This window comes from Enhydra lutris, unplaced genomic scaffold (assembly GCF_002288905.1).
Source record: "Enhydra lutris kenyoni isolate GAN:26980312 unplaced genomic scaffold, ASM228890v2 scaffoldscaffold16, whole genome shotgun sequence".
Taxonomy (NCBI): Eukaryota; Metazoa; Chordata; class Mammalia; order Carnivora; family Mustelidae; genus Enhydra; species Enhydra lutris.
In genome coordinates, this window is record NW_019154100.1 from 23,584,487 (window position 1) to 23,607,614 (window position 23,128).

A 23,128-nucleotide genomic window follows, 5' to 3' on the forward strand; every position below is an offset into this window, starting at 1 on the left:
AGTCAGTTAAGGGTCTGTCTTTGGCTCAGGTCATGATCCTGGGGTCCTGGGATCAAGCCCTGCAACAGGCTCTCCACTAAGCAGGAAGTCCGCTTCTCCCTCTCCCTTTGTGATCTCTCTCTTTCTCCCATGCTCTCTCAAATAAATAAATAAATAAATAAATTGGTGTGATTATCAGCAAAGTTCAACCCAGATATCAGAAGCATAAATATATATACATTAAGTATTTAATAAATATTTGTTGAATAAAGGAATCCATCTCATCCTTCATAATGCCTGTCAAATTTAATATCTGCTCTTCATCTCTACAGCAACATCCTAAGTCGGAGGCTGTACTGCCTCAGTATACTCAGTTCACACAGTGTTCCTGATCCTGTGTCTTCTCCAGTGTACAATGCACAATTACTGCCAGACTAATCTTCCTAAAACACTGTTTTTCTCCAGAAACATACTAGATAATTTTCCACATCATTTCTATCAGATCTTCCACCTTAAGTTCCTCTTATAATATGGCCATAATTTACCTATCTAAATTTTACTTATTGCTATTCTCTAAAATACATCATGCCTTCCCAACCTTCATGTCTTTGCCTATTCTTTTCCTCTCTACCATATTTTCCTTTCACTTCTCTGCTTTTTAAAACCTATCCAGGAAAAACTCAGGACTTGTGTTGATGAAGTAAGTATATGGGCTGGAAAAGCAGATTGTCAGGAGAGAACTATGGCACTGTACTGTGAGTCACAATAGCAAAATATGATTGATTGTTTCAGAGACTGATTAACTGATTGATCTTGGCTTAGAAAATCTTTTACTAGATTTTTATAAGAATTCTGAAGCACCCATTAATACAAGGTATGCATTTCATTAAGAATAAAAGTATCACAGGGGCGCCTAGGGGGCTCAGTGGGTTAAAGCCTCTGCCTTTGGCTCTGGTCCTGGGATGGAGCCCTGCATAGGCTCTCTGCTCGGCAGGAAGCCTGTTTCCCCCTCTCCCTCTACCAGCCTCTCTGCCTACTTGTGATCTCTCTCTGTCAAATAAATAAATAAAATCTTAAAAAAAAAGAATAAAAGTATCACAAATTGAATGATTTTACATTTAATATTGGATAGAAATCTATAAGTGCAAATTATTGGCTGAAATAAGATTTTCCAAAATGTTTGTAGCATCTTTAACAAAATATATAGTATATACTAAATGATTCAAGTATTACCTCAGTAAATCAAAGTCCATGAAACTAATAACTAAGATACAAATTACAAAATTTGTGTTGACAGATTTTAAGAGATAAGTACAAACATTTCAAATTATAAAACTTACCTCAATACAATGCATTGAACATTCAATATCAATATTCATGATACTGTATAAGCAGTTAGTATGGTGCTAAATAATGTTTTTTACATAGTTAGTAAATTAGGACCTCAAGTTGGCAAATTTAATATTCAAGCCCTGTCTATAGTCTAGCTCATACAATTTATCCAGACTATAGGCCAGTCAGTGCCAGAGAGGGACCAAAGAAAGAGAACAAAACTAGGCAAAAACAGACTTAGGATGGGAGGTAATGTGGATAAATCATTCAATATTTTTATTTATGCATAAAGTTAATATTCCTATGTATTCAAATTGCAACATTAATAATTCAATAAGCCACAAGTGCCTACTGAGTAGAATGCAAACCATGTCCATTACTTTGTACTAATAGCAAAGAACAGTAAGATATGGTCTGTGTCTATAGAAGCCTATAATCCAGATGGCAAAGGAAGTGAGGAAGATAGATGAGGGGGAAATTAAATCAAGTTAGCACCTTATTTTTTCCAGGGGAATAATTACAACTGCTAGAATCATGATAAAATCATCAGAAATATACAAAATCAGCAATGCAGAGGCTAAAACAAGGGTTCTGCTTATTATGCAACTAGGGAAAAAAAACTTCAGAATTTCTATTAAAAAAGAAAACAATAAAAAACTATAAACATTTTGGTAGACTATTAATCTCTCATCTCCACTAATATTTTTCTATACTGGAGATTTTTTAAATTGCTAAACGCATCTTTTCCACATAATTAAAAGAAATGTCATCCTTCTCAATGCTGCTATCCCACTCTTCATAAGAAAGCACTGTCAGACTATTGAGTTATTTCAAACTCTTTTCCATGCATATACTATGTAAGCGACAGTTATGAAAATTCTTTACTCTTAAAAATTACTGAGAATTCCAAACAGCTTTTGACTATGGTGGTTATATTTACTGATACTTATTATATTTGAAAGTTTTAATGACAAAATTTTAAACACTTGTCACTATAAACCCAGTCATGTCTACATAATAATACATTTTTACTAGGGGCACCTGGGTGGCTCAGTGGGTTAAGCTTCTGCCTTTGGCTCAGGTCATGATCTCAGGGTCCTGGGATCAAGCCCCACATCAGGCTCTCTACTCAGCAGGGAGCATGCTTCCCCCTCTTTGTCTGCCTCTCTGCCTACTTGTGATTTCTCTCTCTCTCTCTCTCTCTGTCAAATAAATAAATAAATCTTTTTTTTAAAAATCTTCCATGAATAAATAATGGGAATAAAAAGCATAGTATAAGGAATACAGTTAGTGATATTGTAATAGCAATGTAAGGGACAGATGGTAACTACACTTGCAGTGAACATAGCATAGTGAATAAACTTGTCAAATCACTAAGTTCTACACCTGAAACTAATGTTACATTGTGTGTCAACTAACTCAAAAAATAATCATAAATAAATAAATATAATAATTTTCCTACAAAGTTATTGAGAAGAGTGGTATATAATAGGATAGCCAATTTGTGTTTTGATTTTTTTCACCCTGTCCCCCAAAAAAGGAATCACTCTCCACCAAGAATTTATCTTTTTACCTTTATTTTTTCCATGTGTGGCAGCCTATCACCACTGTATTTATGGCTTTCAACAAACATACCCTTCTACTATCTACACTTTCATGCAGTTCTCTCCCACATTGATACTGGGCTTGGCAATGTGATCTGTTTTGGCCAAAGGACTTTAACAAGCATAAGCCAGCAGAGGCTTAGTAAGTGCTTGCACTTGGGGCATGTCCTCTAGAAATACTTCCTCTTAGAAGGTAGCCACCAGGCTATAAAAGCTCAGGGATAGACATGAGGCTAAGAAGCCACATGGAGAAAGATCTTGGAAGATGAGAGGCCATCTTGGGGATTTTAGCCTCACGTAAGCTCCCAGATAAATGCAGCTGCACAAGTGATTTTAGCTAGACTGATTTCAGCTATACAGAGGCAGAACTGCCCCCACTGAACCCAGTCAACCCATAAAATCGCAAGAATAATAAATCTGTGTCATTTTTAAGTTACTAAGTTTTGGGGTAATTTGTCACATAGCAACATATAACTAATAGAACATACATAGAGAAATTGGTCTCTTTTGGAAAAAAAAAGTCTGAATATTAAAACTTAAGTTAAATCTAGTAAGTTAGGGATTAGTACCCATCTTCAAATTTTTTTCCAGTCCTTTAAAATGATTGTTTCCGGGGCGCCTGGGTGGCTCAGTGGGTTGGGCCGCTGCCTTCAGCTCAGGTCATGATCTCGGAGTCCTGGGATCGAGTCCCGCATCGGGCTCTCTGCTCAGCAGGGAGCCTGCTTCCTCCTGTCTCTCTACCTGCCTCTCTGCCTGCTTGTGATCTCTGTCTGTCAAATAAATAAAAATAAAATCTAAAAAAAAAATAAAATGATTGTTTCCAATTTTTGCTATTCAAACAATGCTGTGATAAACTTTCTCATATCTCTGCAAGTACTTCTATAGGATAGACTAAGGATGCTGGATCAAAGGTTACTTGTGATTAAAATTGCCCTCCAAGGGCACCTGGGTGGCTCAGTGGGTTGGGCCTCTGCCTTCAGCTTGGGTCATAATCTCAGGGTCCTAGGATTGAGTCCCGCATCAGGCTCTCTGATCGGCAGGGAGCCTGCTTCCTCCTCTCTCTCTCTCGCTCTGCCTGCCTCTCTGCCTACTTGTGATCTCTCTCTGTCGAATAAATAAATTCTTAATTGCCCTCCAAAAGGGTTATATCATGTTACATATCACTAAGAATAGATGAAAGTGCTCATTTCCCTACAACCTAAGCAATTGTAGACATTATTAATATTCTTAATTATTGCCAATTTTATGGGCCAAAAAAGTCACAGTGCAGACTTCTACTTGCATTTCTTTGAAAATCTTCTCAAATGTTTATTATTTCTATTTCCTCTTCTGTGAATTTCCTACTCATACTTTGCTTACGTTTTCTTTTAAATTTATATGTACACGAAGAGTTAAAATGATGGAGGAGTAGGGGACCCTCTTTTCTTCTGGTCCCAGGGATTCAGCTAATTATCAAATCATTCTAAACACCTGTGAAATCAATTGGAGATCTGAGAAAAGAATCACTGCAATTCTGCAAATAAAAAAGCAACCACTTTTTGCAAGGTAGGAGGAGCAGAGATATGAATCCAGGGCAATATATTAGAAGATAAACCTTGGGGGTAGGGAGCTTGCATAAGGAGGCTATTAGAAAGTATGATAAGGAGTGGTGTGCAAAATCGGAACTGTTAGAAGTCTGCTACAGTTGTTGACATCCCTGGCCTAAAGGTGCTCAGGTGGCTAAGCAGGGCAGAATCCCAGGTAGGACAGTGTGGTCTCAGTATTCCCAGGGTGACAAAAAGAATGGAGGTGCCTGACTGAGGCAGAGTTCCCAAGCATCAGAGAGGGAAAGCTGACTGAAAACTGCAAGTCTAGGCACAAGCTTTATGCTCTGTGATGCCATAAACCACAAACCCTGGCAGGGTAGGGCAACTATCATGGGAGCAGGGCCCCAGCAAAATACAGGAGCCTGGCAAGACCCCTTTTCCTTTTCTCTCCACCCCACCCCCCGGCATTGAATCTACAAATTCAATGCAGTCCCTACCAAAATATCATCAACATTTTCACAGAGCTGGAAAATCTTAAATCTTAAAATCTGGAAATGTTGAAAAAGAAAACCAAAGCTGGTAGCATCACAATTCCAGACTTCAAGCTCTATTACAGAGCTATAATCATCAAGACAGTATGGTACTGGACCAAAAAACAAACAAACAAACAAACAAACAAAACCAGACACATAGATCAATAGAACAGAATTGAAAAGCCAGAAATGGACCATCAGTTCTATGGTTAACTAATCTTCAACAAAGCAGGAAAGAATACCCAATGGAAAAAAGTCTCTATAACAAATGGTGTTGGGAAAATTGGAAACCCATAAGCAGAAGAATAAAACTGGACCATTTTCTTACACCATACACAAAAATAAACTCAAGATGGATGAAACACTTAAATGTGAGGAGGAATCCATCAAAATCCTAGAGAACGCAGGCAGCAGCAAACTCTGTGACCTCAGCCACAGCAACTTCTTGCTAGTCATGTCTTCAAGGCAAGGGAAACAAAAGCAAAAATAAAACTATTGGAACTTCATCGATAAAAAGCTTTTGCCCAAGCCCAACAAAGGAAACAGTTAACAAAACCAAAAGACAACTGACAGAGTGGGAGAAGATATTTGCAAATGCCCTAGCAGATAAAGGGCTAGTATGCAGAATCCATAAAGAACTTATCAAACTCAATACCGAAAGAACAAATAACCCAATCAAGAAATGGGCAAAAGACATGAATAGACATTTCTCCAAAGAAGACATAAAAATGGCCAACAGACACATGAAAAAATGTTCCACATCTCTTGGCATCAGAGAAATGCAAATCAAAACCACAATGAGATACCACCTCATACCCATCAGAATGGCTAAAATTAACAAGTCAGGAAACAACAGATGTTGGTGAGGATGTGGAGAAAGGGGAACCCTCTTATACTGTTGGGAATGCAAGCTGGTGCAGCCACTCTGGAAAACAGTATGGAGGTTCCTCAAAAGTTAAAAATAGAACAATCCTATAACCCAGCAATTGCACTACTAGGTATTTTTCCAAAGGATACAAACATGGTACTTTGAAGAGACACTCGTACCCCAATGTCTATAGCACCAATGTCCACAAGCCAAACTATGGAAAGAGCCCAGATGTCTATCAACACATGAATGGATAAAGAAGATGTGGCATATATAGATGATGGAATATTACTTAGCCATCAAAAGGAATGAAATCTTGTCATTTGCAATGATATGGATGGAACTAGAGGGTATTATGTTAACCGAAATAAGTCAGAGAAAGACAATTATCATATGATTTAACTCATATGTGGAATTGAGGAAACAAAACAGAGGGTACTTGGATGGCTCAGTTGGTTAAGCGACTGCCTTCGGCTCAAGTCATGATCCTCGAGTCCCAGGATTGAGTCCACATTGGGCTCCCTGTTCAACAGATGAACATAGGGGAAGGGAAGGAAAAATAAAGTAAAATAAGATGAAATTAGAGAGGGAGACAAACCATAAGAGACTCTTAAGTATGGGAAACAAACTGAGGGTTGGTGGAAGGGAGTTGGGATAGGGGATTGGATAACTGGGTGATGGTCATTAAGAAGGGCACTTGATGTAATGAACACTGGGCGTTATATGCAACTGATGAATCACTAAACTCTACCTCTGAAACTAATAATATACTCTGTGTTAATTAAATTGATTTTAAACAAATAAAAAATAAATGTATAAATTAAATATAGAGCTTATCACAGACTATCTTTTTTAAATGTTACAAATATTTTCCCAGTTTTGTCATTTCTCTTTTACCTTTGTTTTTGGTATTTTCATTGTATAGAAAGTTATATATTTTTACATAATCAAGTCTGATAATTATTTCCTTTATTAATACTGAATTTTGCTTCATAAAAATCTTCTCCAATGTTTTCCTCTAGAGTTATTACTGTTTTATTTTTTATGTGGTGAATCATTAATTCTTCCGGATTTTTTAAATACACACACACACACACACACACACACACACACACACACACACACAGTGTGAATCTAACCTATTCTACCCAAATGAATAACCAGTTATGTCAACACCATTTATTCAACCATTTCCCAGAGGTAAGAATTAATACATTTAATATACATTGAATTGTCATATACTTGGGTCTGTTTCTGGACTCTTTATTTCAATATCTTTTTTATTATTCCTGATCTCCACCACACTTTTAATTACTATAATTTAAGTGATTTTATTGGCTAGAAATTAAGTGCATAGTATAGTAAAATCCAAATAACAATGACTTAAACAAAAAGTTTATTTCCTTCTCATTAAAAATTAATAGGAAGAGGCTGGCAATCCAGGGCTGGTATGGTAGCAGCTGTCTGTTTTGTTCTACTATCCTAGAAAAATCCTTCCATCCTCAAGGCTACTTCACATTTCAAGATGGCTACCATAGCTATCCTGCTTACATTCCAGGAAAATAGTTAAGGAGGAAAGAGGATGTTCTCCTTCTTTCTTTTAAGGAGTCCTCCTCTCCTGGGCCCCTTTTAACTTACATACATAGTAGTGCTCACTTCGGCAGCACATATACACATATAGCTTGTTGGCCAGAATTTAGTATTGATGGACACACACAGTATTATAGGATGCTAAGCAAAATCATCTTTAGCAGAGTGACACACAGTTCACTAGTTAATTTAGTTAATCCTATTCTCAAAACTCTGATAACTGCTTCCAAATGATGAAATAGTAAGTGTTATACTTGTGTATATGTTCAAAATTTTTCTCTTTCAGCAAAGTATCTCAAAACAGTATAAAGGAGTTGACTAAACACAGAACTACTTAATATTAGTCCAATTTTAAAAAAAAGAAAGAAATGGCCAAAAAAAATGCATATCTATCTATATTATGGCTAAAGCATGTGGTGAAAAATGTTGAAAATAACTAAGGCAACTCAGCAGGATTGGTTGATGATCAGAGGATATGGCAACTATCAAAGCAAAAGGCACCAGCCAAAAGATACACTGTTCTGCCCCTGTTGATTACAACACAGGCAAAGTAATGTTGCTAAGATTATGCAACAAGCAATTAGTTCAAATTAACATTGTATTAAAAAGCATTTTATTCAGTCTTCTTCCAGTTTCTACTTTGAAAAAGCAACCAGGTCTACTGGCAGAGGCTCTTGAACACTTAAGAACACAAATACTCCATAAACACTTTCTCCTTGCCAAACCAAACAAATTCAGTTGAACTAAAGAATCAGCCAGCTGCTTGCCATTGCCTGTACTGTGCGGGGAGATGAAAAAGAGACGAATAGCTATTACTTTCTCCATTGAACTATCCCAATTAGTTTTAAGGTTTTGGCACTGAGCACTGCATCTGTTCCTTGGGGATAGGTAAATTAAGTGTATTTGGAATTTTGCTACATCCAAGCAGACAAGTCACCCATATTGGTTTGCTAGGGTTGCTGTAACAGAGTACCAGATTGTGGCCTAAACAACAGAAATTTATTTTTTCACATTTCTGGAGGCTAGAAGTCCAAGCTCAAGGTGTCAGCAGGGTTGGTTCCTACTAAGAGTCGTAAGGAAAGGATCTGCACCAGTCCTTCCTCCTTGGCTTGTAGCCATCTTCTCCCTGTGTTTTCACATCATCTTCAGTCTGTCCAAGTCCTGTCCCAATTTCCTCTTATAACAACATCAGTAATTTGACTGGGGCCCATCCTGATTACCTCATTTTAGCTTAATTACCTCCATAAAGGCCCCATCTCCAATTACAGTTACATTTTGACGTCCTGGGCATTAGGGCTTCAACATATAAACAGGGGGTCAGGAGACCTGATTCAGCCCATGATGCAGTTTATTCAGCTGTAATAAACTGGAGTTGTAGCAAGTAATCTCACTCTTTTCTTGTTCTAGAGGTGTCTAAATATTATCCATTTATTCATAAACTATTGAATGTGTACTATGTCATAGATGCTAGGTTTACAAAGCTGAATATGACATAGTCCCTGGCTTAAAGGATTCATAGTCCACTAAGGGAGACAAGTTAAACCTAAAACATAGCAAGATTAAGTGTCCTTTAATCCCTTATGAAATAAAGCAAGGCAAATCAGGGTATAAGCAAATAAAATAAAAACAAACATTATGAGGAAATGGGGAGGAATGCAAAAGAAAGCCCAATGTAAACTTTATCTTGCAATCATTTTGCTATCATTTGCCCCTTTTTCTTTTCTCTTTCCCCAAAATTATAGCATACAGAAATACACTCTCCAAAGCACAGCTCTACTTTAATTTCTTTAAAGCTTTTTGCATTCTAAGTGGCAGTTTTCCCTGTTCTAATGTTGGGAACAAAGGAAGAGAGAAATGTTAAGAGAACCAAATTCCAGTTGACTTGTGGGTTGAGTTGATGTCTTAGAGTGAGTCACTGCCCTTTTGTAAACTGGAATGAAACTCTCAACCATTAATAAAGTCTGCCAATAGAGGCTCAGATGTTCAATTCGAAAATGATGGGGGCAAAGGGAGAGTGTAATGAAAAAATAGAAGTAAACACAATGAAGGTAATGTGTAGTAGTCGAGCCATAATAATAAAAGCAACAGATCTTGACAGTACTATAAAATTCTGCTTAATTAGTCTCAGTCAGAAACCTAGTGGATCTTATTAAGATAGTTGTTTATCTTGATTTAAAAATTACAGGATGCAAATCTGCAATAAATAGTTCAGTATGATCATGCTGATTCATACTAACTGGGGTAACAGTGAATTTGTTCCAGCAGAGGCTGAATTATACATTTTTAAGTTTTCAATAATATTAAGTTTTATATGAGTTTAACAAAATGTAACTTAGATGTTGCTTTGCAACTGATTATGAAACTAAAAGTAGTACAACAAAAATTTCTATCTTGGTTCCTCCCCAAATACTTGAAAGTACTGTAAGAATGTTTAGAATCCCTAAAGTAGTTTAAGCATTTCTTTTTCAATTACGCATTGTTTCTGAAGAAAGGATTTATAACAGAAAACTAAACATCTGTTTGGACCCTTTTACCAATAACCAATTCCTGACCGATGGAATCTAAGTGCCATAAATCACATTATATAACTATGAACTCTGGAGCTTTACAATCTGTTGACATGGAAAGTATCTACCCTGATTACATCAGTGACCAGCTCAACACCATTTCCATGAAGAGGCTGGCCTTCCTGAGGTGCAACCTAAAACATACACCTGTGTAGCATATTTCTCATAGTGAAAAGAACAAGTTTTACCCTTACTTTTCCTGATGTCACCTTTCTTGGCCAGTTCTTCCTTTCCTCTCAACCTATCATATTATGGATAAAAAAAGCACTTTATCTTCCCAAAGAAAGGGACTTGTTAAAAATTAAATGTTACACATATGGTAGAGAAGCTTATTGAAAGGAATTCTTTTGGGGTGCCCGAGTGACTCTGTTGGTTAAGCGTCTGCCTTTGGCTCAGATCACAATCCCAGGGTCCTTGGTTGGAGCCTCATGTCTGCTCCCTGGTCAGCAGGGAGCCTGCTTCTCCCTTTGCCTTTGCCCCTCTTCCCTACATCTTCTCTCACAATCTCTCTCTCTCTCAAATAGATAAATAAAATCTTTAAAAAAAAAAAAAAAGGGAGCGGCATCTGGGTGGCTCAGCTGGTTAAGTGTCTGCCTTCAGCTCAGGTCATGATCTTGGGGTTCTGGGATCTAGCTCTGCGTGGGGGCCCTTGCTTGGCGAGAAGTCTGCTCCTCCCACTCCCTCTGCCTCTGCCTCTACCTGGTGCTCCCACTGCTTATGTGCTCTCTCTCACTCTCTCTCTCTCTGTCAAATAAATATATGAAATCTTTTTTTAAAAAAGGGAATCCTTTTATAAAACATTTTAAATACAAAATGCAGTTAACACAAATTATAGCAACATAGCTAAAATTTCTCTTCCACTTCTTTCTATTTGGAGAGTAATCATACCTTATAGTCCTTTTGCACCCTTCCCCTCTAGTGCTTTAACACACCTCAACAAATAAAAAAAGCAACATGGCACAACAAACAGTCCAAAACACTTGTGCTCATTTTCAGCAAATTACTTAAACTTTCCAATCTCAATCTCTCCACTGTGAAAAGTAGTGATAATGTCTGCATCACAGGAATGTTTTAGGGATTAAAAATAATACAAATAAAGCACACCATAGAGGCTCAATAATCATAGCTCTAATTATTACTAACAAAGGATTTATCAATTGGACAACTGAGAATGCATTTCAGAAGCTTATAGTTCCTAAGATGGGAGATTGCAGGGCTGTGGTTAGGAGGAAGGCTTCATTATATTCTAATGCTCTCCAGCTACTTTCATCCTTATTTATTCTTCGCTGATTAACTTTTGATTTAGTAGCCTAATCTCTTGCCACTGCCTCCAATTATTTCACCATCAATTTATTCCTTATCCCACTTTACAGTATGTATTTGGTTCTAATCCATACTTTCCATCACCTTAGAAATGACAAATCTGGGGCACCTGGGTGGCTCAGTGGGTTAAAGCCTCTGCCTTCAGCTCGGGTCATGATCTCAGAGTCCTGGGATTGAGCCCCGCATCGGGCTCTCTGCTCAGTCCCTCTCTCTCTGCCTGCCTCTCTGCCTACTTGTGATCTCTGTTTGTCAAATAAATAAATAAAATCTTTTTTAAAAAAATCTTAAAAAAAAAAAAGAAATGACAAATTTATTGGGTTTTTTTTCCCTCAATATTCTTTCTCTTTAACCTTGCCACAAGCATCTTCCTTTCCAAAACTCTAAGAAGACTTCACTGTCCTCAATATCCTGGTTCTATCACCCACATAACCATTCTGAGTTTCTCTACTTCTTGAACAGTCCATTTGATATGCACATTTCTACCTCCCCTACTTAGACACTTCTCTCTCCAACTCATTTCTAGAATATTTCCACCTTCCCTTCCATTCCCTTATCAGGACCCACTTGAAGGTTCATAATTTCCCAAAATAGTCTCTCCCTCTTCTACACTACTAAAGTATACACTGCTTGGTGGGCTATGTTGCCACTCCATCCACCACAGTAATATCTATGGATTAACAAATCAACAAGAACATTGAAATTTTAGTTCAAAAGGGAATATATATACCTGGCAAGTTTAAAGAGGTCAGACTGGCAACTTCTCATAGCCCCACGGGCAGAGGGGGGGGAGTACATGATGTGTACATGGATCACAATCAATATCCTAAACTAAATGAATCCTTTACATTTGAAAGGGAAAGAAAACCCAGACAAGCTAAAAAATATTCAAATAGAGTTTATAAGGAGCACTTGGGTGGCTCAGTTAAGCATCTGCCTTTGGCTCAGGTCATGACCCCAAGGTCCTGGGATCAAGCCCCATGTTCCTTCTCAGCAGGGAGTCTGCTTATCCCCCTCCCTCTGCCCTTCCCCATGGTTCACACTCTCTCTCTCTCTCTCTCTCTCTCAAATAAATTTTTAAAAATCTTTTTTTTTTTTTTAAATAGAGTTCATAACTGCTAGCCCAATTTAAGCACCTTTAGGGCTTACATTATTCTCTCAAATTTCCAAGCCTAAACATCATTCTATAAAAGAGTAAATGTAAATTTTCCAATAGATGAAGCCTCAAATAATCTTCATAGTACAGTTTAAGAATTGATATACAATGTTTTCATTAAGTCAAGTACAAATAACTGAATGAATCCTTATGCATTTGTATGAGAAAGCAACTAATGTTCAACAGTTAATCAAAAAGACTCTTTGTTCAGGAAACACACACCAAACAAGTACCACTTAACATTTACTACTAAAAGGCTATCCTGATGCAAGCCTCAATAATGACAAATATTTAAACTAAAATGGAGAAGTACTATTTCCACAATTTCTGGAAATTTTATCTGTGTTGCACTTAACATTCTTTACAAGGTACAAACTAGATTCAGGAATGCAAATTGATCTTGAATCCCCAACAAATTAAAATGTAAATTATACATTATACATTTATCATCCCATTCCCATTCTGGAACCTTCTACCATAACCATACTTGGATGTATTTGTTAGAAAGTAGCAGAAGATATGATATCACATAAAATAGACCAGTAAAAATTATGACAAGTTTACCAAAAACTGAAATTAATTGGGCAAAAAGGTAAACAATAAGACACTCAAATAAAATAATTAGATTTATTTCTCAGTAACTGAGAATAAGGAAAGAATATGATGAGGAAAAAATTAGGGTACTAAAAACATGAGCTACAGTATCAGATAGGACTTTAGCTTAAACTCTCTACCCCTAACTAGTTGTTGAACTTGAACAAGTATTTTCACCACTGAGTCTCAGTTTCTTTATCTATAGACTAAGGATAATAATATATCTCACAAACCTGTGCAAAGATTAAATGAAATTAATTATGCAAAGTACTTAGAAAGTAGCACATATGAAAGTCCCAAAAATTGTATTCAATCCAAAAGTCCTAGTTATTTTTATAGCTAAATTATTTCAGACATTAAGGAAGAGATTAATTGCCAGAGCATACAAAAGATGAAAAGACTCTCTCTCTCTTTTATTTTTCTATAACTTTTTTATTACATTATGTTAGTCACCATACAGTTCTCTCTCTCTTTTAAAGATTTATTATTTATTTGATGGAGGGAAGGGATAGAGGGTGAGGGAGAGAATCTCCAGTAGACTTCCTGCATAGTGGGAAGCCATATTTGGGGCTCAATCTCATCACCCTGAGATCATGACCTGAGCTGAAATCAAGAATCAGAAGCTCGGGTCATCTGGGTGGCTCAGTGGGTTAAAGCCTCCGCCTTCGGCTCGGGTCATGGTCTCAGAGTCCTGGGATTGAGCCCCACATTGGGCTCTCTGCTCGGCGGGGAGCCTGCTTCCCCTTCTCTCTCTGCTTGCCTCTATGCCTATGTGTCATCTCTCTCTCTGTCAAATAAATAAATAAAATCTTTAAAAAAAAAAAAAAGAGTCAGAAGCTTAACTGACTGAGCCACTCAGGTGCCCCTCCCTTTTATTATTTTGCAAAGCTAGTACATTCAGAAACCGAAACCTGAAAAAGGTAATGTAAGAGGAATATTAAAGATAATCTTACATAGCAATCAAATCTAGCACTACTCTAAAGAGGTATGCTATTATCAAGTTGTTTTTACAAAGACAACTCTGTCTTTACAAAGACAGCAAATGTTTGGTGAAATCTATTAGGAAGTCCTCCAACATAATTCATCAACCAATAGGTAAAAGAAGAAAAACTATATGATCATCTCAATGTATATCAACGAGGGTATGTGATTATTTAGTATCTTTTTCCAGTTAAATCTCAATTCCAAAAAGGAGTTAAGGAAGACTAATTTCTTAACATGCAAAAAAAAAAAAAAAAAGAAGAAGAAGAAGAAAAAAGTTTTCGTAAAGAATACACAACTGTGAGACACTGAAGGCATTCTCACTCAAAGGAGAAATAAGCCAAAGATGCTCGCTATTCACTAATAAAATTTAACATTACTCTAGACGTTTTTTTTTTTTTCATTTTTTTCAAAGATTTTTATTTATTTGACAGACAGAGATCACAAGTAGGCAGAGAAGCAGGCAGAGAGAGTGGGAGAAGCAGGCTCCCTGCTGAGCAGAGAGCCCAATGTGGGACTCGATCCCAGAACCCTGGGATCAACCCCAGAACCTGAGCTGAAAGCAGAGGCTCTAACCCACTGAGCCACCCAGGCGCCCTACTCTAGACATTTAATGTAAAACAAGAAATAAGGATTAAATATTGGCAAGACAAAATTATCATCATTTACAAATGCTATAACTGCTGTATTACAAAATCCAATAGAAACCTAAGAATTAAGGGGCACCTGGGTGACTCAGTCAGTTGAGCATCCAACTTCAAGTCAGGTCATGATCTCAGGGTTCTTGGATTAACTCAGCAGGGAATCTGCCTCAGATTCGCTCCCTCTCCCTCTGCTCCTCATCCCCATACTGTGTTTGCTCTCTCTCTCTCGCTCTCTCTCAAATAAATAAATTTAAATCTTTTTAAAAAACTGTAAGAATTAATAATTTCATAAAATGACCAGTTAGGAAATAATATACATAAATCGCCAACTTTTCTATCTTGCATTGGAAAGATGCAATCCTCTTTAAAATACTATGAAAAAGGATTCCATTGGCAAAAGCAAGTTTTAAAAAATAAAAAATTTACTTTAAAAAGAGGCAGAACCACATGAAGAAAACTATAAAACACAGAGTCATTTAAAAATGACTGGGGGTTGGACGCCTGGGTGGCTCAGCTGGTTAGGCTGCTGCCTTCCGCTCGGGTCATGATCCCAGGGTCCTGGGATTGAGTCCCACATCAGGCTCCTTGCTCAGCGGGGAGCCTGCTTCTCTCTCTGCCTCCGCCTGCTGCTCTGTCTGCTTGTGTTCTCCCTCTCTCTCTCTCTCTGACAAATAAATAAATAAAATCTTTAAAAAAAAAAATGACTGGGGGCATCTGGCTGGCTCACTCAGTAGAGCATGTGACTTTTGGTCTCAGAATCATAAGTTCAAGCCCCACGTTGGGGGTAGAGTTTAGTTAATAAAAAAAAAATGATTTTTTAAAAAATGACTTGAAGAAATGATGAAAATATTATAAAGATATCACATCTACCTCAAAAAAGTTAATTTGAAATCCCACTGGGGTTTTTTGAGATCTTAATAAATTGAATTAAAGGCAATTTGAAAAAGAAATATATGAGAAATGCTAAAAAATGTTTTGAGAAAGATAATAGGAACTCCCACAACCATACAGTAAGGTACATTAAAAAGTTAAAATAAAGTAAGACTGTTTGAAATTACTGGAACAAAAAAAATAAACGGCCCCAAGAAGTAGAATAGAAAGCCTAGGAAAAAAAGTATATATATATATATATATATGTCACTAAGCCTAGGAAAAAATCATATATATATATATATATGTCACTAATAATTAATGAGATTTAAAAATATAGAAAATACAGTTTTTCATGTCAAAAACATCAAAAACTTTTTTACTTCATAGTGCTGAAAATGGAGAAGTTGTCAGCATTCTCAAGCATAACCAAAAAAATGGATATTAACCCTTTCTGGAAAGCAATCTATTACTATTTATTAAAAATAATTAAAATATGCATAACTTTTTTTTTTAAGATTTTTATTTATTTGACAGACAGATCACAAGTAGGCAGAGAGGCAGGCAGAGAGAGAGAGGAGGAGGAGGCAGGCTCCCTGCTGAGCAGAGAGCCCGATGTGAGGCTCGATCCCAGGACCCTGGGATCATGACCTGAGCCGAAGGCAGAGGCTTTAACCACTGAGCCACCCAGGTGCCCCAAAATATGCATAACTTTTGATGTCAGAATTTATCCTAAGGAAATAAAGATACGGGCAATGATTAATCTATCAAGCTAACTGCTACACTATTCATTCAAAATTATTGGAAAGAGCTTAAATTTTCAACACCTGAAATAAATGATAGTAAATCCATATTCTGGAATATTAACCATAGATTTAAAATGATGTTTTTCCATAAAAGAATATTTTATTGACTCAGATAAGCATTCATTCAATTAAGTGGAAAAAAGCTAGTAACAAAACAGCATGTACAAAAAACAAACAAAAAAAAACATAGTATATACACTATGGTTTCTTTTTTTTTTAACAAAAAAAATGTAAATACCCATTAAAAAGAACTTATAAAGATATTCACTAATGTGTTAATAATTATCTCTGGGTAGAGGCATTATAGGGTAGAGGCATACATTATCATGTATGCATCCCTAAGTTTTCCAAATTTCCTACAGTTATTATATCTTACATTAGTAATTAGGAAAACACAGAATGTTTACAAAACTGCTGTCACTATAGTAACAATCGTATCTAAAATCATGCTAACATTGATATTCCCGCTCTTTTAGGCTGCACAAAAATTAGGGATGTCTACTGTCTAGGTCAGATCATACTTTGATACTCTAATCATAGTGAAAGAAATTTTCAGAACTTTAAAAATCAGACAAAAGTGTTTGCTCCATTTTATTTATGATCACGTACAATGTACAATATTTAGAATTAACCATTCTGCTTTCAGCCCCCTGCCAGAGGTAAAAATCAAAAGGGAGGAATGAGCCCTAGACATCAGAACTGGTAGAGTTCAACTTTTAAATATATCCAAACACTGAGCCAGAAATAATAAAGAGAGAGAGAGAGAGAGAAAAGAGAAGGGAGAGAGAGAGGGAGGGAGGAAGCGAGGAAGGGGGAGGAGGGGGGGGGGGGAGGGGGGGGGGGGGGGGGGGGGAGAAGGGGAATTGGGGGGGGGGAGGAGAAATATAAATATTATCTTTCTTAGGATAGAAAGTATGGGCCTTTGACAACTTCTAATCACAATTCTTCATAGTCTCATTTGGGAGACAGAGCAATGATTTTACCCTCCAATGTATTTAAAAAGCATATATCCAAAGGGCAAGCAAACAGGATTTCTTCTGAGGATAAAGATGATTTTTAAATGTGAAATATTCTCTTTCCTCAGTGCAGATATGCAGCCTAACTCCAACAGGACCAAAAACACTCTGGCAGTACTTGGCTCTCCATAATAAGCAATAGTCAAACTGTTAATTCCATCTGCTCCCCTCCAAAAAAATGACAAAGCCTTACATGGTGGTGCCAGGGGTCCCAAGCTCCATTTAAGGAGTTTTCCAGAGCAGCATCCATTTCCACAATATTAAGATGCTCTCTAGTTTTTTTGAGTACTCAAAAAATCAGTCTTGATACTACATGATGACAATGTGGATGCTATTAACAAAGAAATGTGCTATCTTTAACATCATATTCTAATTGCTTCCAAATTGTCTTCCTTTGTTATTTACCAAAGCTCTGAGTGTCATCCATTTCCATCTCCTCAGGGATTCAGTTCCTGTAAATATCTCATCTTCCCTAAATCTCTTACTTCTCACTTTCTTTATGCATGTAAAGAAACAAATGTAACACTCCTTCAACTTATATCCCTCTTCAGTGGTTTTCAACCTTGCCTGCACTTTGCAATTATCCAGGGAACTTTAATATACCTGTGCAACTAGTCTATAGTAACAAAAAGTAGATCAGTGGTTTCCTGAGGATGAGAGGGAGAAATTACAAATGGACACAAGGAAGCTTTTGGAGGTGATAGATATGTTCATTATTTTGATTGTGGTGATAGTTTTAGAAATGAAAACCTATGTCAAACATTAAACTGCACACTTTAAATATGTGTAGTTTATTACATGCCAATTATATTACAACAAAGCTGTTGAAATAAATATAACGCTTCGGTTCCACCTCAACCCTAAATTGGGATGGGCTTTCCCCTGGAAATGAAGATTTTTAAAAGCTCCCCAGATAATTGTAAATGTGCAGCTAGGAATGAGAACCACTGCTCTATAGCAATCACTCTCTTCCTTCTTCAGCTTTCTTGAAACACCTCACTCAAGTATGTCTATTTTATCATCACCCATTCCCTCTCAATCTTCCCAAGACTGCTTTCTGAACCTCTACTCAGTCAAAAACTGTACTTGTTAAAGTCACCTATGGAATCCTCACCAATTCCCTGGTCCCCAGAGTCCTCTCCTTACTTGACACCTCTGTACAGCATTCAAAATTGTTGACCCATTCCCCCTCTATTTGAAATTCTCTCCTTCCTTAGCACCTTTTTTGATGTTCCTCCTACCTTTCTAACTACCACTCTTCTCTTTCACACTATTCCTCTACCCATTTCTGCTTTGTATCAGTCTGTACTCCAGCTGCTGCTTTGATCATACGAAAAGCTTTCTCTGAATCATTTCAATATAACCAAATCAATACAGCTTCAATCAACCCCCAATCTGCCCTGTAATCCTGATTTCCTTTGTAAGTTCCACATCCATGGATCCAACAGCTAATCGACATCTTGACCTGAATGCTCCACAGCTTCCTCAAATTCAAAAAACTGCAAATAGAACTTAAACCATCTTCCCTCACTTCCAGTTACTAGAACCATGTAAAATCCTCAGAGTTCTGACTTCTCCTTTCCTTCCAAAGGTGACAAAACCTATCAGATTCTTCCTCACTGTGCCAGGGTAAGAATCTCAAACAAAAATTCATTAAATGGCTTCTTATTCGTTGCCCTCAATCCAATCCCTATAGCCAAGGAAACCATGCCCTGGTCTACCATCCTCACTATTCTCATCTTCCACTGTTTCCTTATCTAACCCCTGCATTCAGGTCATGTTAATGTCAATGTCATTGACAATGACTTCTCCAAACTGCCATAGTTTCTCATGCCTTCTTGCCTTCTCACTTATTCTCCTCTTGGAAAGTTACTGACCTCCTACACTTGGCTAAATTATATTTCAAAACTGCACTGTGTGCTCCTGACTCCCCCTACATCCAAACTGATTTAGCTATCTCCTACTCTGCTCCCTTACTACACTAGGCATACCTCAATTCACATTTATCCCATGGTATTATAACAGTTACTTGATCTGTCTTGTATATCAAAGAGTAAATTTCTTTTTTTTTTTTAAAGATTTTATTTATTTGACAGAGAGAGAGATCACAAGCAGAGAGAGAGAGAGAGAGAGGAGGAAGCCGGCTCCCTGCCCAGCAGAGAGCCTGATGTGGGACTCGATCCCAGAACCCTGAGATCAGGACCTGAGCTGAAGGCAGAGGCCTAACCCACTGAGCCACCCAGGCAGCCCCCAAAGAGTAAATTTCTTGATGACAAGCATTATGACATTCATTTCTGCCCTAGAACATATTCAGCCTGGGGCAGTGTAAAATAAATATATGTTTGACATAATTTCAATTCTTTACAAAACGTAAACTTGATACCCCCAAAATGGTACTGAAACTAACATTTTTCAAAGATTTTAAATATTCATTATAAAATAAATATCATGCAACAGGATCCTGGACAAGACAGTTGACTAAAAGATATGTTTAAACTCCATCAAAACAACACCACTCTAAGAAATGCAACCAAGATTAGATTTCATAAAATAGAAACACAACAAAGAAAGTATAGCAGGAATAACATACTGACCTAACCAACACCTTATCCGGGTATCTATATCCAAGTACTGTTAATGTTGATAATTAAGAGGTTTTATAGTTCCTCTACGATAAAAATTATAGTAAATCAAAAAAAGAATAAAATAAGCCAAATCCAGAATTTTTTAATCTAAATATGTGATGGTTTTCCCCTTAGCCACTTTATTTATTTTTTGAATAAATGACTTTAAAGCTACTATTGGCCAAGCAGATCTTAAAATTTTTTTCTTGCGTTCCCCTGCGCTTCAAAAAAAAAAAAAAAAAAAAAAAAAGGTGTTTGGAACCAATATTCATCTTGTAAACCTTAAAATGTATTAACCCAAAGAAAAGATGCTTAGAAACTGGAGGGAGGGCCAGCCAGTCCGTGGGTGTTAGGAGAATGTTCTTACCGAAAACAACCCTCCTGGGTCTATCACATTGACTCAAGGTTACACCGATCCTTATGAATCTATGCAGATAAGATTTTAAAAGCTGAAAACCTCAAACTGTCAAGTGTTACACGAACCAAAGATGTGGCATATCGGCTCCCAAAACTACTGTGTGACCCAAAGGACAAATAATTTGTAAAAGGACAGCTTGGTCCTACTGCCTCTCGTAAGGTGTCTGAAATTAGTAGCTGCCTGTGGAACAAACTCCCCCTACCTGAAGAGCGGAGACCTGCCGGGCGTGTGATAACGTTTTTATCAGAGACTCGATCCTGTGCAGTATGAAACCACTAGGGCAAAATTCAAATCTTTCAGGAATGCCTGAACTTAGGGGTACAGAGCACAGTTGCACACGTTGAAGGGCGGATACGCAGTTTTGCTGAAGCGTGCAAACTTGGGGTCTTTTAAAGCAACCATTTTCAGACAAAACCCCGACGATTCCCGAGCACGTTAAAAATCAACCTCGGGAGAGGAATAACTCCTAGACGGGAGCAAGTGCTGAAGACGGGATCTCCAGTGTAATAATCAAGGAAGGAATCGTAGCTGCTTTCTGAATCTCACCGCCCTGGGAGACACACCAAAGACCCAGGCGAACGCTGCTTTTAAAGATGGGGCGGGGGGGGGGGCGGTGTCGACGGTGACCATTTTGGTCACTAGACTAGACGGATAGCGGTAACCTCCCTGAAGTGGGAGAGGCCAGGCCCGAGCATCAGCCGCGGCGGGATGGGGGTGGCCCCCCCACCGGCAGAGGGGCGGCGGGTCCGGCCGAGGAGGCTGCACCCTGGACACGCCCCGAGTCTGGACTGCTTCTTGCTGGGAAAGAGAAAGACCCGAGTCCACGCTTACAAAGCTGCCGCCGCCCAGTCAGCAAACGGGCTGAGCTCAACTTCGGGGCGAGCAGCCGCCGGCCGCAGCCCACTCACCCGACCCAGCTGCTCCGGCTCCTCCGACGTCTCTAGCGCCCAGTGCCTTCTCGCGCCCACCCGCGGCGCCTCGCGAGGGAGCCGTTACCCCCAACGAAGGCGCCGCCCCGGGGACAAAGTCCCGGTCCCCTCCCCGCCGCCGCCTCGCCCGGCTCCTCCCTGACAAAAAAGTTATCCGTCGCCGGCCGCCCTGGGGGCCCGGCGTGGGTCGCTCGGTCGGACTCACCAGAGCGGCTCCCCGAGCTCCACCTCCAGAATCTCGACTTGTCTGGCTCGCAGCGACAGCGACAGCGGCTGCTCTGCTTTCTCCCGAGTAGCAGCACCACCTGCCCCCCTTCTTCCTAACAGAACGGGTCCCGGCGAGCCATCTTCCCCCTCAGCTCACTGACTGACAAGCCAGCCCCGAGAGCCGCCACTGCCGCCAGACACTCTGACAGGCACGGCGAGGGACCCGTCTCCAGGCAGCCAACCACCACCGCCCCACTCCAGTTCGGCCTATCGCCGTGTCCTGGGGCGGGACCAGAACAACTTCTTAACTAATGAGAATCTTCCTCGCCTAGGCCTGGGGCGGAGTCATGAGGTGGGAGGGAGGGCGACTTAGATGGGCGTGGTCTGAGCACTGGGCGTGGTCGGGGTGCCAAAGGGAAAATGATTGACGGTAGGATTTGCTGCAAGGCTAGTGAGAGTGATCAACTCGGGTCTCTCAGACCGGGAGCCAAGCGGATTTATAGCCCTCTCAGAAGAAAATAAGCCTTTCGGAGTGATGTTAACCCTAATCACCGAAGATAAACTAACACATTTTAATTTCTTGGTCGGGAGGATTTACTTCCCAGTAATTCGAGTCACAAGAATTTATTAAAATCTTATCAAATACCAAGAGGGAAAAAAATGTATGCTTTTGCAAAATGGTCTTTAAAATTCTTCCCACCTTATTATACATTGCTTTTGGCCTTGACCTGAAAAAAGTCAAGCACAATTCCCCAACTTTCTCTCCATGGGCTGTTTTTCTCCATATTCCCTCCCCACCCTTATTCCAAACACATACTAAATATTTTGTGTGGCTACCAGAACCTGAGCACATGTGAACCAGCTCCTACATATATGGATCCTCTTTTTGACCTTGTCAACTCGTCCTATCACATCCCTCTCAAGTGCAGTCAGAATTAATTAGAAGAGAAATGGACTTCAACCTGGAAGACGGCAAGTCATTCTGGGTTTATACCACAAAGAGGAAGGACTTTAAAGCAAGCACCAAATGATCTTTTTAAGCACGCCAAATACACGAATAACAAGCACATAAATAAGAAAATACTTGATATCAAACAGGCATCAAGCAAACAATGTCAGGTAATCATTAGGGCAGTCAGCATCTCCTTTCCAAGAGCATAGCCAAATTTATAAGCAAATAACAAAATATAGTGATAGGGCAATAAAACTAGGTTTAATGAGCAAGGGAAACACAAAGGAAGAAATTATTGTGTTTGGGAAGGTCAAAGAATTTCACAAGGAAGGTAATGTTTGAGTTGGATCTTAAAGGGTAAATAGGAGTTTGCCAGAAAAGAAACTCAAAGGGCATTTCGAATTGTAAAAGGGCACTTAGGTGTTGGGGAACACTGAGAAAGTGGGTAGGACTGAAAATAAGTAGCAGCCAAAAAGGTAGAGCAAAAGGTTGAGATGAGATTTTAAAAGGCCTCATGAACTACACTTCTAAGTGTAGTTATATACTAAGGTATTTAGAAGAGCACCGTTCAACAGAGCTTTCTGTAGTGATGGAAATGATTTGTATTTGTGT

The 23,128-nt window shown here is 38.6% G+C and overlaps 1 protein-coding gene across 1 annotated transcript in view; it reads right to left on the reverse strand.

The window, feature by feature from the left end:
- Positions 1-21,752, reverse strand: part of LOC111147432 (family with sequence similarity 126 member A) — a 98,138-nt gene extending 76,386 nt beyond the window's left edge. The window contains exon 1 of the mRNA XM_022503441.1: positions 21,563-21,752. The gene's annotated coding sequence lies outside the window, so the exon portion shown is untranslated. The remainder of the gene's footprint in view (positions 1-21,562) is intronic.
- Positions 21,753-23,128: the final 1,376 nt, after the last annotated feature.